Source organism: Phoca vitulina, unplaced genomic scaffold (assembly GCF_004348235.1).
Source record: "Phoca vitulina isolate PV1807 unplaced genomic scaffold, GSC_HSeal_1.0 scaffold8, whole genome shotgun sequence".
NCBI lineage: Eukaryota > Metazoa > Chordata > Mammalia > Carnivora > Phocidae > Phoca > Phoca vitulina.
Window position 1 is genome coordinate 45,835,620 of NW_022589711.1, and position 13,103 is coordinate 45,848,722.

The 13,103-nt window shown below is 45.6% G+C and overlaps 1 protein-coding gene across 14 annotated transcripts in view; it reads left to right on the forward strand.

Moving 5' to 3' along the window:
* The window catches only part of KALRN (kalirin RhoGEF kinase), a 641,436-nt gene that overhangs the window by 52,917 nt on the left and 575,416 nt on the right, over nucleotides 1-13,103 (forward strand). The gene's annotated exons all lie outside the window — the stretch shown is intronic.

The following is a 13,103-nucleotide window of genomic DNA, read 5'->3' on the forward strand; positions in this document are numbered from 1 at the left end:
CCCTGACATCATGACCTGAGCCAAAATCAAGAATTGGACACTTAACTGACTGAGCCACCCAGGTGCCCCTAAAAACTCTTATTTTCATCCTCATTTAGATTAAGTAACTTGATCAGTTTTATACAACTAGTAAGTGGTAGAGTTGGTGTATGATGTCTTGGTGGTGATAAACCATTTAAGTCTGGGGGTGGGCATTGATTTCCAGTGGGAATCCTGGCATGCTGTTGTGTACGCATAGGTCCTGGTGGTAGTAATCTGCTTGGAGAATGTCTGGTTAAGACTGACAGGGCTTCTGGTATGTCCTAATTGTTGAGTCTGCTCTCATCAGGCAGATGATGAGGCTTTCCTGTGCTTCGGTGGATGGTTTTATTGTGTCCTGTCCTTTGTGCACAGACTGCAGAGGAGAACGTCGTCAACTTCCTAGAGAGGATGGGCTTGGGGCAACAAAGAACAGTTTAAGCATGGATGAGCAAATTGCATTCTCCACTTTCATCCATAAATGGGCAGGAGAAGAAGGGGAAGTGGTTTAAAGACCTCTACCTGGAAAGTAGACAACCTGTCCTAAGGCTAGGCCAGCGTGTGACTGGCAGGGTTATAGGTTGTGAGGGATGGGCGAGGAAGAAGGCTATTTTGGTTAATTACCAGCTCAGCCTCTAGAGAATGGTCCTGAAAGGGGGTGGAGGTATTGGTTCTGCTTCTTCTCTTCCCTTGGGGTGGGGGTAATCTACCCCAAGTCATCAGCACCACAGGCCTTGTGCAGCCCCTCCCTGGGGCAGGTCATGGTGCCTGGGCCCCTGCTTCTCGAACTCACATCCTTCCCCCAAGGCTTCACCATGACCACTTCCTCTGAACCCCCACAGGTAGACCCTGCATGGAGGGGTGTCCTTAGCAGCCTCCTCATTGCCTGCTGCCACTCATGCAGGAAAAGCACACGGACTGCACATTGGTGTTTGGAAAAATTAATGCTTTCAAGATGAGCTCCACACGGTCTTAGCACGTCTGTCTGTCTGTCTGTCTGTCTCTTACCAGCTGAAAGAAAAGAAGCATTCTTAGACGATTACTCCCTAAGGGAGCCCAAGGACTGGCTTCATTTATTGAGTGTTTTTAGTTACAACACGTGAAGTTCTGAGATTTTTTTGGTTTGAGTTTCCCGCTCCCCCCGCCCCCCGTTTTTGTTTGCAGGGATAGGAAAGATGAGTGAATTCCCAATTAATAGGGCACTTGGACATTTCAAATTTGTGAGAGGCCAGTTCTTAGGTTTGAGTCCTTAGGTTTGCTGAGTCCTCGGGATAAGGAACTCCGTAAGACCTGACAGATGGAACCCAGCCTCTGGGCTTACTTCAGGCCTGCATTGTACCCAGATGTTCAGAGCCTTCCATCTGCAGCTGTTTGAGGCCACATCTCCACCTGTGGTGGGAGTCTCCTTCTCCCTCCTCAGACTCACCACGCCTTCACCTGGTCTTCTGATAGACACGGCACTTAATGACACCGTCACTCTCTGCTGTCCCCCTCCTTCACCCCCAGCCACCCCACCACCATCAGCTCCCCACAACCCAAGTCTAACATCTGCACAGAGGGGACAGTTCTGCCAGTGTCTGAGCTAGTGAGTCACAGCCCAGTGTACAGGGCAGGGGTGGCAGGCGGGAGAGCTCGCGTGCTCATGACTCTTCCTGCCTCATCCTGGCAGTCATCACTAATTGACGGCACCACTCTTTCCACATCCGTCCTGTGCATGGTCCCAGAATTTTTCTTTTCTTCTTTGTCTCAAAGATATTTATTAATACAAAGGGAAAAATAGTAACTTTATTTACCAGGAAGCTCTGGACAATCCCTGCCCCTTGGTTCCAGCGGGAACTTGACACAAAACATAGTTGCCGTCTCTGACCAAAGTCCCACAAGGTGTCTAAGTGGCCATGAGGGGAATAGGCTGAGGAGAGTTGGGGTCTTACTGCATGCTGGGTAAAGTCACGGAGCGGCCATCCAGACTCTGGGGGTGAGCCCCGGGTGTGGAGTGAAGTGGGGGACACACTGCATCTGCCAGCCAGTGGACAGGTACATGAGTCCTGGGAGCTGGTTATGATGGCCTGTGGGTTCTCTGGAGACCATCTCACGTTCTGGATCCTCTGAATGGGAAGTGAAGAAGGAGCTTGCTGTCCTGGCCCTGAGGAACACCCATTTTTCAGAAAACGTCTGAGCTGCTACTTCAGTCAGCCTGCATAATTCAATGCCTTGAAAATTACCAAAGGTACAAATAAATGCTTACGGTAAAAAATTATAGCAACATAAAATTTTATAAAATACAATTCTCTAACCACCTTCTCCCATTCCCCGGGATAACCACTGTTAACAGTTTGGTTATATCCTACCAGAACTCCTCTGCGTGTTGAAATACATACTCATAGTGTGTCTATGTGTATTTATATACCCATAATCTATGTTCACACAAGAATAGGATAATACGAATTATTTAAAATTATTTTATAAATTGTATTCTCCTACCCATTGATATATCATGGACATTCTTTCATGTCACTACAAATAAAACTGCTTGTCCTTTTTAATGGTTTCAAAGTATAGCCTAGATTATATTGTAACTGTATTACAATTTATCTTACTAGTCCCTATTGTTGGACATTTAGATTACCTTTTTAAAATTTTTAAAAAAGATTTTTATTTATTTGAGAGAGAGAGAGAGAGCAGGAACAGGAGGAGGGGCAGAGGGAGAGGGACAAGCACACTCCCCGCCAAGCAAGGAGCCTAACAAGGGGGTCAGTTTCAGGACCCCAAGATCATGACCTGAGCCAAAGTCAGGCGCTTTACTGACTGAGCCACCCAGGTGCCCTACCTCCTTTTTTTTGGCTACTACAGAACACACTGCATTGTGTAAGTGCAGTAGGTGAGAGTCTTAGAAATAGGATTGCTGGCTTGGAGGCTGTATACTTTAGAAACGTTGATGGGTACTGTCAGACTGAGTTCTGAAACATTGTATCAATTTGTCCTTTTATCATGTTTTACATAGATAGGTCCAGTGGGATAGATCAAATGTGGCATGCTGTTATTGCTTTATCTTGCATTTCCCCAATCATTAGTAAAGGTTAGCATCTTTTTACTTTTTATCAGTCATTTGTTTTTCCTCCTCTGTGAATTACCTGTTTATATTCTTGACCCATTTTTATGCTGAGTTGTTTAACTTTTTCTTAATTTTTTTAGGAGCTCTTTATATGTTAGAGATACTAATCCTTTGTATGATGTATTGTTGTAGTGTAGTGAATATTTGTCTCCTAGATTATCTGTTAACATTATTCCTGTGTTTGCAATTTTACCTCTTGCTTTTTTGTCCTGTGAAGACTTAAAAAAATCCCACAATTTACACTATTCAAAAATTAATACAATTTGAAAAGATTTTTATATGACCATTATACTTGTCTACCCAGCCCCCTCCCACCATGGGTAACCTTCCAATGTTTCTTTTTGCGAATCTGAATCCATACTTATTTTATCCTTTATCAAAAGGAAGTGAATACTAATTATATTGTTCAAATGCTTTGCATTTTGAACCCCAAAATATGTCTGGAAGATCTTTTCATATCAATTTCCAGAAAGCCTTATCATTCTTTTTTTTTTTTTTTAAAGATTTTATTTATTTATTTGAGAGAGAAAGAATGAGACAGAGAGAGAGCATGAGAGGGGGAGAGTCAGAGGGAGAAGCAGACTCCCTGCTGAGCAGGGAGCCTGATGTGGGACTCGATCCCGGGACTCCAGGATCATGACCTAAGCTGAAGACAGTCACTTAACCAACTGAGCCACCCAGGCACCCTCATCATTCTTTTTTTTAACAGCTGCATAGTATTCCCTTGTGGGGGTATACCACACATAATTCAGTGGGATTTTTAGACTTTTTTGCTTATGTCTGCCCTAGAAGAATATTGAAAACTATATACCACCCCACACACATTTAAGATGACAGTAAACATTTTTTAACCACGTTTAAATGCTTGCAAATCATATATTTTCTAGCATATTGTATACTTTATATAGCCTTTAAATATATTTTTTTCAAGCTTTTGGAGCTGCAAATTTAATAATCGGAAAAGGCAGCTCTTCTTGTCAAAGCAAGCAACCAAATCAGACATATTTACTTCCTGTCAGAGAGAATCTGACTTCTTTTTAAAATGCAAGCAAGCATGTTAATTAGACACCCCCTGTGACAATCCTGTCTTCAGAATTCCAATTTCAAGATAGGTAGATAGGTAGATAAAACGATATAGTCCTGAGACTAGTCATGCTTTTGTCTTCTAGATGAAATAAGGCACAATCCTTTTTAATACTTCATTGGTGATCTCCTCCAGTCCTGTGGCTTTAACTGTTCTCCATTCACCAATGACTCCATGTTTCAATTATCTGTTATACTGTGACAGGCCACCCCAATCTTAGTGGCTTAGAACAGCAATTTGTTGTTTCTCATGATGGTGAGGGTTGACCAGGCAGTTCTGTTTTATGTAGTGTCAGCCTGGGTGCTGGGATGGCTGGAAGCTCCAAAGTGGCCTTACTCACATGGCAGACAGTTGGTGTGGGTTGGGACTCACTGGGCTTCTCATCCTGGTCTTTGGTTCTCCTTTGTGTGGCCTTTACATGGGGCTTGGGCTTCTCACCATGTGGCAGCTAGACTCCAAGAACAGTTTTATTTATTCTTAACTCCATCATCTTAAGCGGTCTTTTAAAAAGTTAGGTAATACAGTCCAAAGGTCAAAATTCAAACGGTGTAAAAAGATATACAGTGAAAAGTATTCCTTTCACTGCTGTCATCCAGCCCTTATTCTCCTTAAGTGGTTGGTATATACTTACAGAGATTAAAAAAATGCCTATACAAGTCAATATATTGTGCTTTGTGTCTGTCTTAATGCTTAGGAGAAACTTCCCACCCTAAAACTATAAAAACTTTTCTTCTTGAAGTTGTATAGTTTGTTCTTCTTCCATGGCTATCTTTAAGTAGGCTTTCCTGTGTAAGTGCTACAAGGCCAGCCTGATGGGTTTTTAGGGAAGCCCTATCATTGGAGGACACAGAAACTCCAGCAGGGAGCTCCAGAGAGTTTCCCACCTCCGTGCTAAGGGTCATCCACATGGGTTCGTATGGGCAGAGTCAAAGGATTTCCCACAACTGAATCTTTCTTAGAAATTTCCAACCTTAGAGCAGAGGGAAGAAGCCAGATAGATTGGGGCAGCTGGACAAGTAAGATCGAGGAATCTGCCCCTGCCTGAAGGACGGGTAGGGAAGCTGGGGGATTTGGCGTGGTGACTTGTCCCTGACTCAGGACTTAGGGAAGGGCCATTTGGCTTAGAGTTGTCCTCAGTGGCAAAACTGACACTTTTTTTTTTTTTTAACTGGTTTATCTGTCTACTTAGGCTGTATGCATTGAGAATTTCAACGTGATATGAGCTTGTTTTCTATTGTAGGAAAATGCACTAACTTTATTAAGCACCTAGTATATATTAGGTATAGTGCTTCATATCTTATATATGTTAATTTGTTTTTTTCCTCCTGAAGGTCATTCAGATTTTATAAAATCAATCTTATCTTTATCCAAAAGATGAAGAAAGTTAGATGTACAGAAGTTAAGTGATTTGTCTCGAATTACTCAGCTAGGAAAAGGGATTTGAAATTTGGGATTTGAACCCAGTTGGTCTGATTCCAAAGCTCAGGCCCTTTCCAAACACCTAGAAGGCTTCAAATTAGCAGTATAAACAGATTAGAAAGATTATTTATAGATTTATGGGATTTAGTTATTTTTAAGAACCATAAGCAGAATTCATTTGCTGAAAAGTAAAGTGAGCATGGCAACTGATTCTTTCCTTTTTGAAAAATGGGAGCCAAGGAAGAGAGAATTCAAATTGGCTAGTGTGCAGGTACTCTGGTTATCCATCTCTGGGGTGGGGGAGCAGGACTGAGGGCATTCAGGTGAGTCAAATATTCTGATGTGATAGTGGGTTGCCCTTTGACACTCACAGATTATACATCTTCCACAAAAGGGGGAAAAAAACCCATTAGAATATAGAAAAAAGTGTTTAGTTCTAGATATATGCTAACCAAAATTTAGTATTTCTTTGATGGGACAATGGGCTCTTTTTGATCCTGTTTAACTTCACATTCATTATTATCAACCTCAGTCATTATAGTCTGTTGCCTGATTTTATTGGGGGGACTGTGGGAAGGGGGGCTACTTGGAAAAGTTCTTGGAGGAGATGGAGAAGGCATGGGATGAAGAGAGGAGAAGGAGCGAGTTCTCCACAGGAAGGCCCCTGAGGGCTGCGTGAGGTGTGAGGTTGAAGGAGCGAGTTCTCCACAGGAAGGCCCCCTGAGGGCTGCGTGAGGTGTGAGGTTCCAGTTGTAGTGACTGACAACGTAGGTTTTCCTGATTCCGTGTTAGTGAACTGTGAGAATTAAGAGATGAGGGGAACAGTTCAGGGAAACCTCTCCAGGGTGAACAGACCCCAATGCTGAGGTGCCCTTCGGTCTTTTGAGTCATACCACCTCTTTCGATGGGTGAAGAAACTGTTCTTAGTGGAGGTAAGATGGAGGCAGCGCCCTTACTGGCTGTGAGAGAAACACAGGAGATGATAAAGAACCCTCGGGGTTGATTACCTAGGTCTCTTGGGTCAGCGTCTGAGGTGTCCTTTCCAACTATAGAGTACCTTTTTTTTTTTTTTTCCAAGAAGAACTACTTTATAATTTAGGTGCTTTAGAGAAGGTACCTATCAGCTAATCATGTTCTGAGTAGGAAATGGGAGGTCAGGGGAATGAGTTAGGGAGAACAGTGGAGGAACCAGCTCCTGTTGCCTTCATCAGGGTAGCCTAAAAGGCAAGTGCCTATGACACTTAAGGAAGAGAGTCATGGATCCTCCTCCTTGGCCCCAGTACCCACAACCACCACACTGCTTATCTAAGGCCCAGACTTCTGCACCATGCCTTTTTTTTAAACAATTGAATAAATTTACTTGTCATTCCGAATCATAATTTGCACAAATTAAGCTCTCTAACATCAGAACATGTACATATACAAAAATCCTCAAAATAAAATGTTAATTTACTAACAAAATAAGATGTTACTTTAGCATCACTGGTGATGGTAGAAATACACTGTATTATTTTTTTCCATTTCCTTTTTTTTTTTTTAAGATTTTATTTATTTATCTGACACAGAGAGAGAGTGAGAGCACAAGCCAGGAGACAGAGGGAGAGGGAAAAGCAGGCTCCCTGCTGAGCAGGGATCCTGATGCGGGGCTTGATGCCAGGACCCCAGGATCATGACCTGAGCTGAAGGCCGCCAATTAACTGACTGAGCCACCCAGGTGCCCCCATTTCCTTTTTTTTTTTTTATTGAGGTATAATTGACATATTAGTTTTAAGTATACAACATAGTGATTTGATATTTGTATATATTGCAAAATGAACACCACAATAAGTCTAGTTAATGTCCACCACCATAACATAGTTAGTTATTTTTTCTTGTTATGAGAACTTTTAAGATCCACTCTTACACAATTCACAGCGCTCACCATAGCACATACCCTCCCCAATGTCTAGCACCCAGCCACCCCATCCCTCCCACCCCCCACCACTCCAGCAACCCTCAGTTTGTTTCCTGAGATTAAGAATTCCTAATATCAGTGAGATCATATGATACATGTCTTTCTCTGACTGACTGATTTGGCTTAACAGTAAGACTGATGAATCACAGACCTGTACCTCTGAAACAAATAATACATTATATGTTAAAAAAAAAAAAAGATAGTAGGAAGGGAAAAATGAAGGGGGGGAATCGGAGGGGGAGATGAACCATGAGAGATGATGGACTCTGAGAAACAAACTGAGGGTTCTAGAGGGGACGGGGGTGGGGGGATGGGTTAGCCTGGTGATGGGTATTAAAGAGGGCACGTTCTGCATGGAGCACTGGGTGTTATACGCAAACAGTGAATCATGGAAAACTACATCAAAAAAAAAAATAAGTTAATTAAAAAAAAAAGATCCACTCTTGGCAACTTACAAATATGCAATATGGTATTATTAACTATAGTCAGTGCTGTACATTACATCTCCATGACTTACTTATTTATTTATTTATTAAAGATTTTATTTATTTATTTGACAGAGCACAAGCAGGGGAGTGGCAGGCAGAGGGAGAGGGAGAAGCAGACTCCCCACTGCAGGGAGCCCAACGTGGGGCTCGATCCCAGGACTCTGAGATCATGACCTGAGCTGTAGGCAAATGCTTAACCGACTGAGCCACCCAGGCGCCCTGACTTACTTATTTTATAACTGGAAATTTGTAGCTTTTTACCACTTTTACCCATTTGCCCTCCCCCCTGCCCTCTGGTAAACACCAGTCTGTCCTCTGTATTTATGAGCTTGTTTTTTTTTTTTTTTTTTTATTCCTTCCTTAGAAGCAATATCTTTTGCCAAAATGTAAATACTCCCCAAGGGCCTAAATGTAAGGATCTCATCACGAAAACTATAGAGGGGATGAGATTATCATGATACTTTTCACAGACCCAGGAGGGAAGAGGCAGAGAAAGAGGGGATGTGTCTGGCTCTTGGGGCATGGGTGGGAGTTTTGGGGTGGCGTGCTTGGTTGGGTATTCAGGGCAACATGGGGTTCTATTGACTGGCAGGGGTGGGGGGAACTGTAACTACTCAGAGCAGAGGTAAGGGAGGGATTGCGTTTACTCCATTAAACAGTTTGCTTTAGGGCCCCGGCGCCATGAAAGGTTGTGTGCAGTCTTCATGAGCTGGGACTCCCAGCCAAAGGAGAGTTAAAGATCTCAGCGGAGGTTGGAGGTGAGCAAGGATGAAAGTGACACAAAAGCCAGGGCAAGGCAGGCTAACAGGCTTCAGCCTTCCCCTCCTGCTGCCTGGCCTGATATTTGAGGTGACATTTAAAGTTATTGTACAGATGTGCAGTAGAGCCACGGCAGAACGAACGCTTTCTGGAGCCTGTTAGGTGAGGCTGATTTCTCCGTCTCCTGGCTGGCACCTTCTCCAGACCTCCACTTAGCGCCCGCTAGTGGGCCTTGGGAGGTGGGACCTCCCCTTACCTTCCAGGGGACTCGAGTTGACTTCAAGACTCAGAACCTCCCTCCCTACTGGACTCTTGGGGCGTGTGGGGAGATGGGTACACACTAGAATTCAGCCAGAAGAGTTAAATGAAGTCAGTGCCACGTGTAAGAGAGGAGAGCTGGGGACAGAATTGTCTGGGGATCTCATTAAATATGCAGGCCTCTGGGAGTGAGGCCTAGTTATCTGCATGGATAACAAACCCTTTAAGGTGATTCTGCTGCCCATTAAACTTAGAGAGCCTCTGAGGTAGAGAATGAATGAGGTTAGCTGGAAAAGGCCTCTTGGGAGAGGTGGACTTGAATTTCAGTGTGATAGGTGATACTCGTCATAGGTGCTGTCCTCAGGTGTGGACCTAAGGAGCCTGTTCACCTGGGGACATGAGGCTTTCCTAGGAGAGATTGGGAGGGGTCCTTCCCATCTCATGGATGGTGTCCTGGAGAACGTGCTGCCACGGGCTTCACTTCACCACTAGGGTGCTCATCGCCAAGGGGACAGAAGTGGTGTGGGAGGTGGCTGAGGATGGTTTCTGCTGGAGTGTTTGATTCATGTTGCAACTGAAGCACAGCTTGCAGGGCAAAATGGCAGCCTGATGGAGCTCACTTCCTGGGGCGGGGCGGGGGAAGAACGCCACGTTGGCCGATGGTCTTCACTCTGGTATGCAACCATCCTGCCTCCGTGTGGCCTTCCCTTGTCTGATCGCCCCATGTGTCTGAGGAGCTAGCTGGCCAGTGCTGCTGTGGGAATGGTGGTCATTGTCCCAGGAGATGAGTGGGAACGATTTGGGACACGGTTGGTTCTCTCCTCCCTCTGTGCTGTTTGCCTTCTGCTCCATACACTGTGCCTGCTTTATCTGATTGGGAACACAGTGTTTTCATGTTGGGGCGGGTGGAGAGAGGGAGAAAGAACAGTGCCAAGTTAAGAAGAAGGAACACTGAAGAGAAGGCAACATATCTATGATGTGACATCGAGTAACCAGTGATCCTCCAGATGGGCATCGACCCTCTGGAATGGACAGGCTGTTGCTGGCCTGGAGATGCTATTTGTCCCTGGAGAATATGTCCCTGTAGCCAGCTTGGTAGGCTGGAGGGACCACACCGATGGGAATGGTCATGCTTGCTTTGACCATGATGAAAGAAGCAGCCATGGAGAAAGCATTGTTTAAGACAAAATAACAACAAAAAAACTTAATAAAGCTCTGTCCTAGCCAATCCTTCATCCTTTCTAATTGCACTGCAGCTAAATGGCAACTCTCAGAGTTTCTTGGAACATTTTATTCAACTACTGGAGGGGCTGCATTTACACTAAGGCTTAGGAGGCTCTGTGGGGGTTGGAGAAATGAGCAGTTGTGGGCCGGGGAGCTCTAAGGAGCCCAGCTTGGTCGATTGGAGCTGGTTTTAGTGAAATTCCCAGCTGAATGGGTTCATCCTGGGCCTAACCCAACAGGTAATGCTTATGTTCCTAGGTTCACAGTTTGTGGGGAAGGTTCTTACACCCATACTGTTCTTTAACACATTTATTTCCTTTTTCTTTTCGAAAACAAAGCTGTGTGGAATTGCCCTTGGTTACCAGAGGGAGGGGAACAGGGCCAGCTGCTTTCTCCAAGCCCAAGAGTGGGACATGGAATAGAATACTCTGGTCTACCCAGTGTCCACACAGTCACTGGAACTGTCTTCCCTCAGCCCATCTCTGTCTGGGTCTCCTGCATAGTGGGAGAGCCATGTGTGCCTTCCTCGGCCCCCCATTTCAGGTTTCTCCCAAGTTTGTGTTATAGAAGGCCTCCTTTGGCATTCTTATGTAGAGATGCTCTCCCTTGGCAGCCACAGCCAGGAGCTAAAGAAACGGGTGAAAGGCCATTAGTGAGGCCTGCTTGCCCGTGGCATGGCAGAGTGTCCTGGAGGAGCCTCCTGTTGGGAAGCAGCGCTGTTCCCCAGGTCCTGCCCTACTCTGAGGGTTTCCAGTGCTCTGGGAAACATGTCACAGTTCCTCAGGGAACATTCCAGAGCCCCAGAAACTCTGTTTGGGAGGACACAGATAGTACGTATTCTCTTTCTCAGCTCAGTTACCTACTAGGCACTTGACTGTAAGCAAGTTGTTAAACTCTTGGAATGCGGGTTTTCTCTGCTGTAGACTGGGGAAAGTGACCCAGAGGAGATGATGGATGTGAACGTACTTTGTGAGCTACAAAGTACTGGTTACACCTGAATGATGGATTTTGTTGTTCAGGAAGGAAGGGGGAGGCTCCTGGGTCAGTGCACTTCTGTCTGGAGAGAGGAGGGGCTTGCATTCTTGTGTTAACTACTGGCTGGAGTTTGTCCATTTAAGGTAATAACAAAATAATACGAACAGATTCTGAGAGGTGGCTTTCAGGCCGTGTGTCTGCTTAGTCCCACTGCTCCCCTTTCAGAAGGAACCATGAGGCAGTGGTGGTGCTGGTGCGGGTTCAGGGGCAGGGGGTCGGGGGGAGATTGTGTCTGTGCTCACTTTCTCCTCTCCCTCCCTCCTAGCTCTTAACCCACCCCCAGCCCCACCCCAGCCTCCTCCTCAGTCTGAGTTCTGTCCAAATCTGCGGCCTGTCTCATCTGAGAGGCCTAAGCTCCCAGGAAGGGCAAATGCTGAGGGAGGACTGCTCCCACCAGCTGCCCAGTGGAGACCAGGAGTCCAGGGAAGCTAACATTTCTATTAGGACAGTGAGACGGCATTGCTGGTATGGGCTGGGCTGAAACAAAAGCTGTAACGCGGGTGCCCATGCTGCTGGGTAGTTTTTAGGCTCAGAGAACAAAGTTGTCCCAGACCTAGCATCCCCTTGGGTTTTACTTTTGTGAGCAGGACTCCCAGTCACCAGGGGTGCAGCCTCACCATGTGGGTGGCCAGTCCACTGTAAAATGGGCTCCTAGCAGGGCAAGTACGGAAGAGCCCTGTCATCTTCCTACAGGCCTTAGGAAGTGCCCAGGGACTGAGGCGCCACAATGCATTCCTCTCCTTGCTATTAGAATGAAATCGTGTGTAAGGAGGGCACGTGATGTGATGAGCACTGGGTGTTATACGCAGCTGATGAATTATTGAACTCTACATCTGAAACTAATGATGTTCTATATGTTGGCTAATTGAATTTAAATAAAAAACAAAACAAAAGAATGAAATTGTGTGGCATTCCCAGACTCACTTGCCTGTTCATTCGTTCAGTTAGTAAATACTCGAGCACTTGCAAAGTTTAAGGCACTATACGAAGTACATTGGGGAATACAACGCCTGTTACAAAGCACTTCCTATCTTCATGGATTTTATGATCGAATACGGGAGCAGAGTCTTATACAAGGAGAAACTGAAATGGAACATAAAGGGGAAGACCAGGGACAGCAGCGCGATTTGTGGCATCGAACTAGACATTGGGAAAATCAGAGGAAGCCATGCTATTGGCAGGAAGAGCAGGAGTAAGGGCAGGGAGGTGGGAAACCATGGGATGTATGGACATGTGGAAACAGAGAAGCCAACGAGAAGGAGGGGGGTTGGCAGGGAAGGGGGACAAACACTTGAGCACCGCTCTCCACTGAGTGCTCTACCAGAAATGGTGCATTCTTCCTTTCCTGAGAACTTCACAGTACCTCTGTGGGGCAGATGCTCTTCTCTCTGGTTTACAAGGAGGAAGCTGGGGCTTCGGGAGTTGAAGAAACTTGGTTGAGGCCAGGCAACTGTTAAGTGGTAGCAGGATTTGAACCCATGACTGTGTGACTCCAGAGCCTGTGCTATCTCCCCTGTAACAAAGGATCCACGAGTGGACGTAGGGAGAAAGGATTTGTGGCCTTTTTCTGCTCCTGTGGGCCTAGCATTCTTGGCCAGGAGTGTCTGTGGTCCCTGTGGAGCGAGGCAGTGAGGCTCTGGGTTTTCTGGGCTGGTCTTAGAGTCCTGGATGGCTGAGCTCCTGACTTCCCACCTGAGTCCCATTAGGGGAGCCCCTGGCCTCTGGTATGGGAGGCAGGGGAAGCCAGGATGG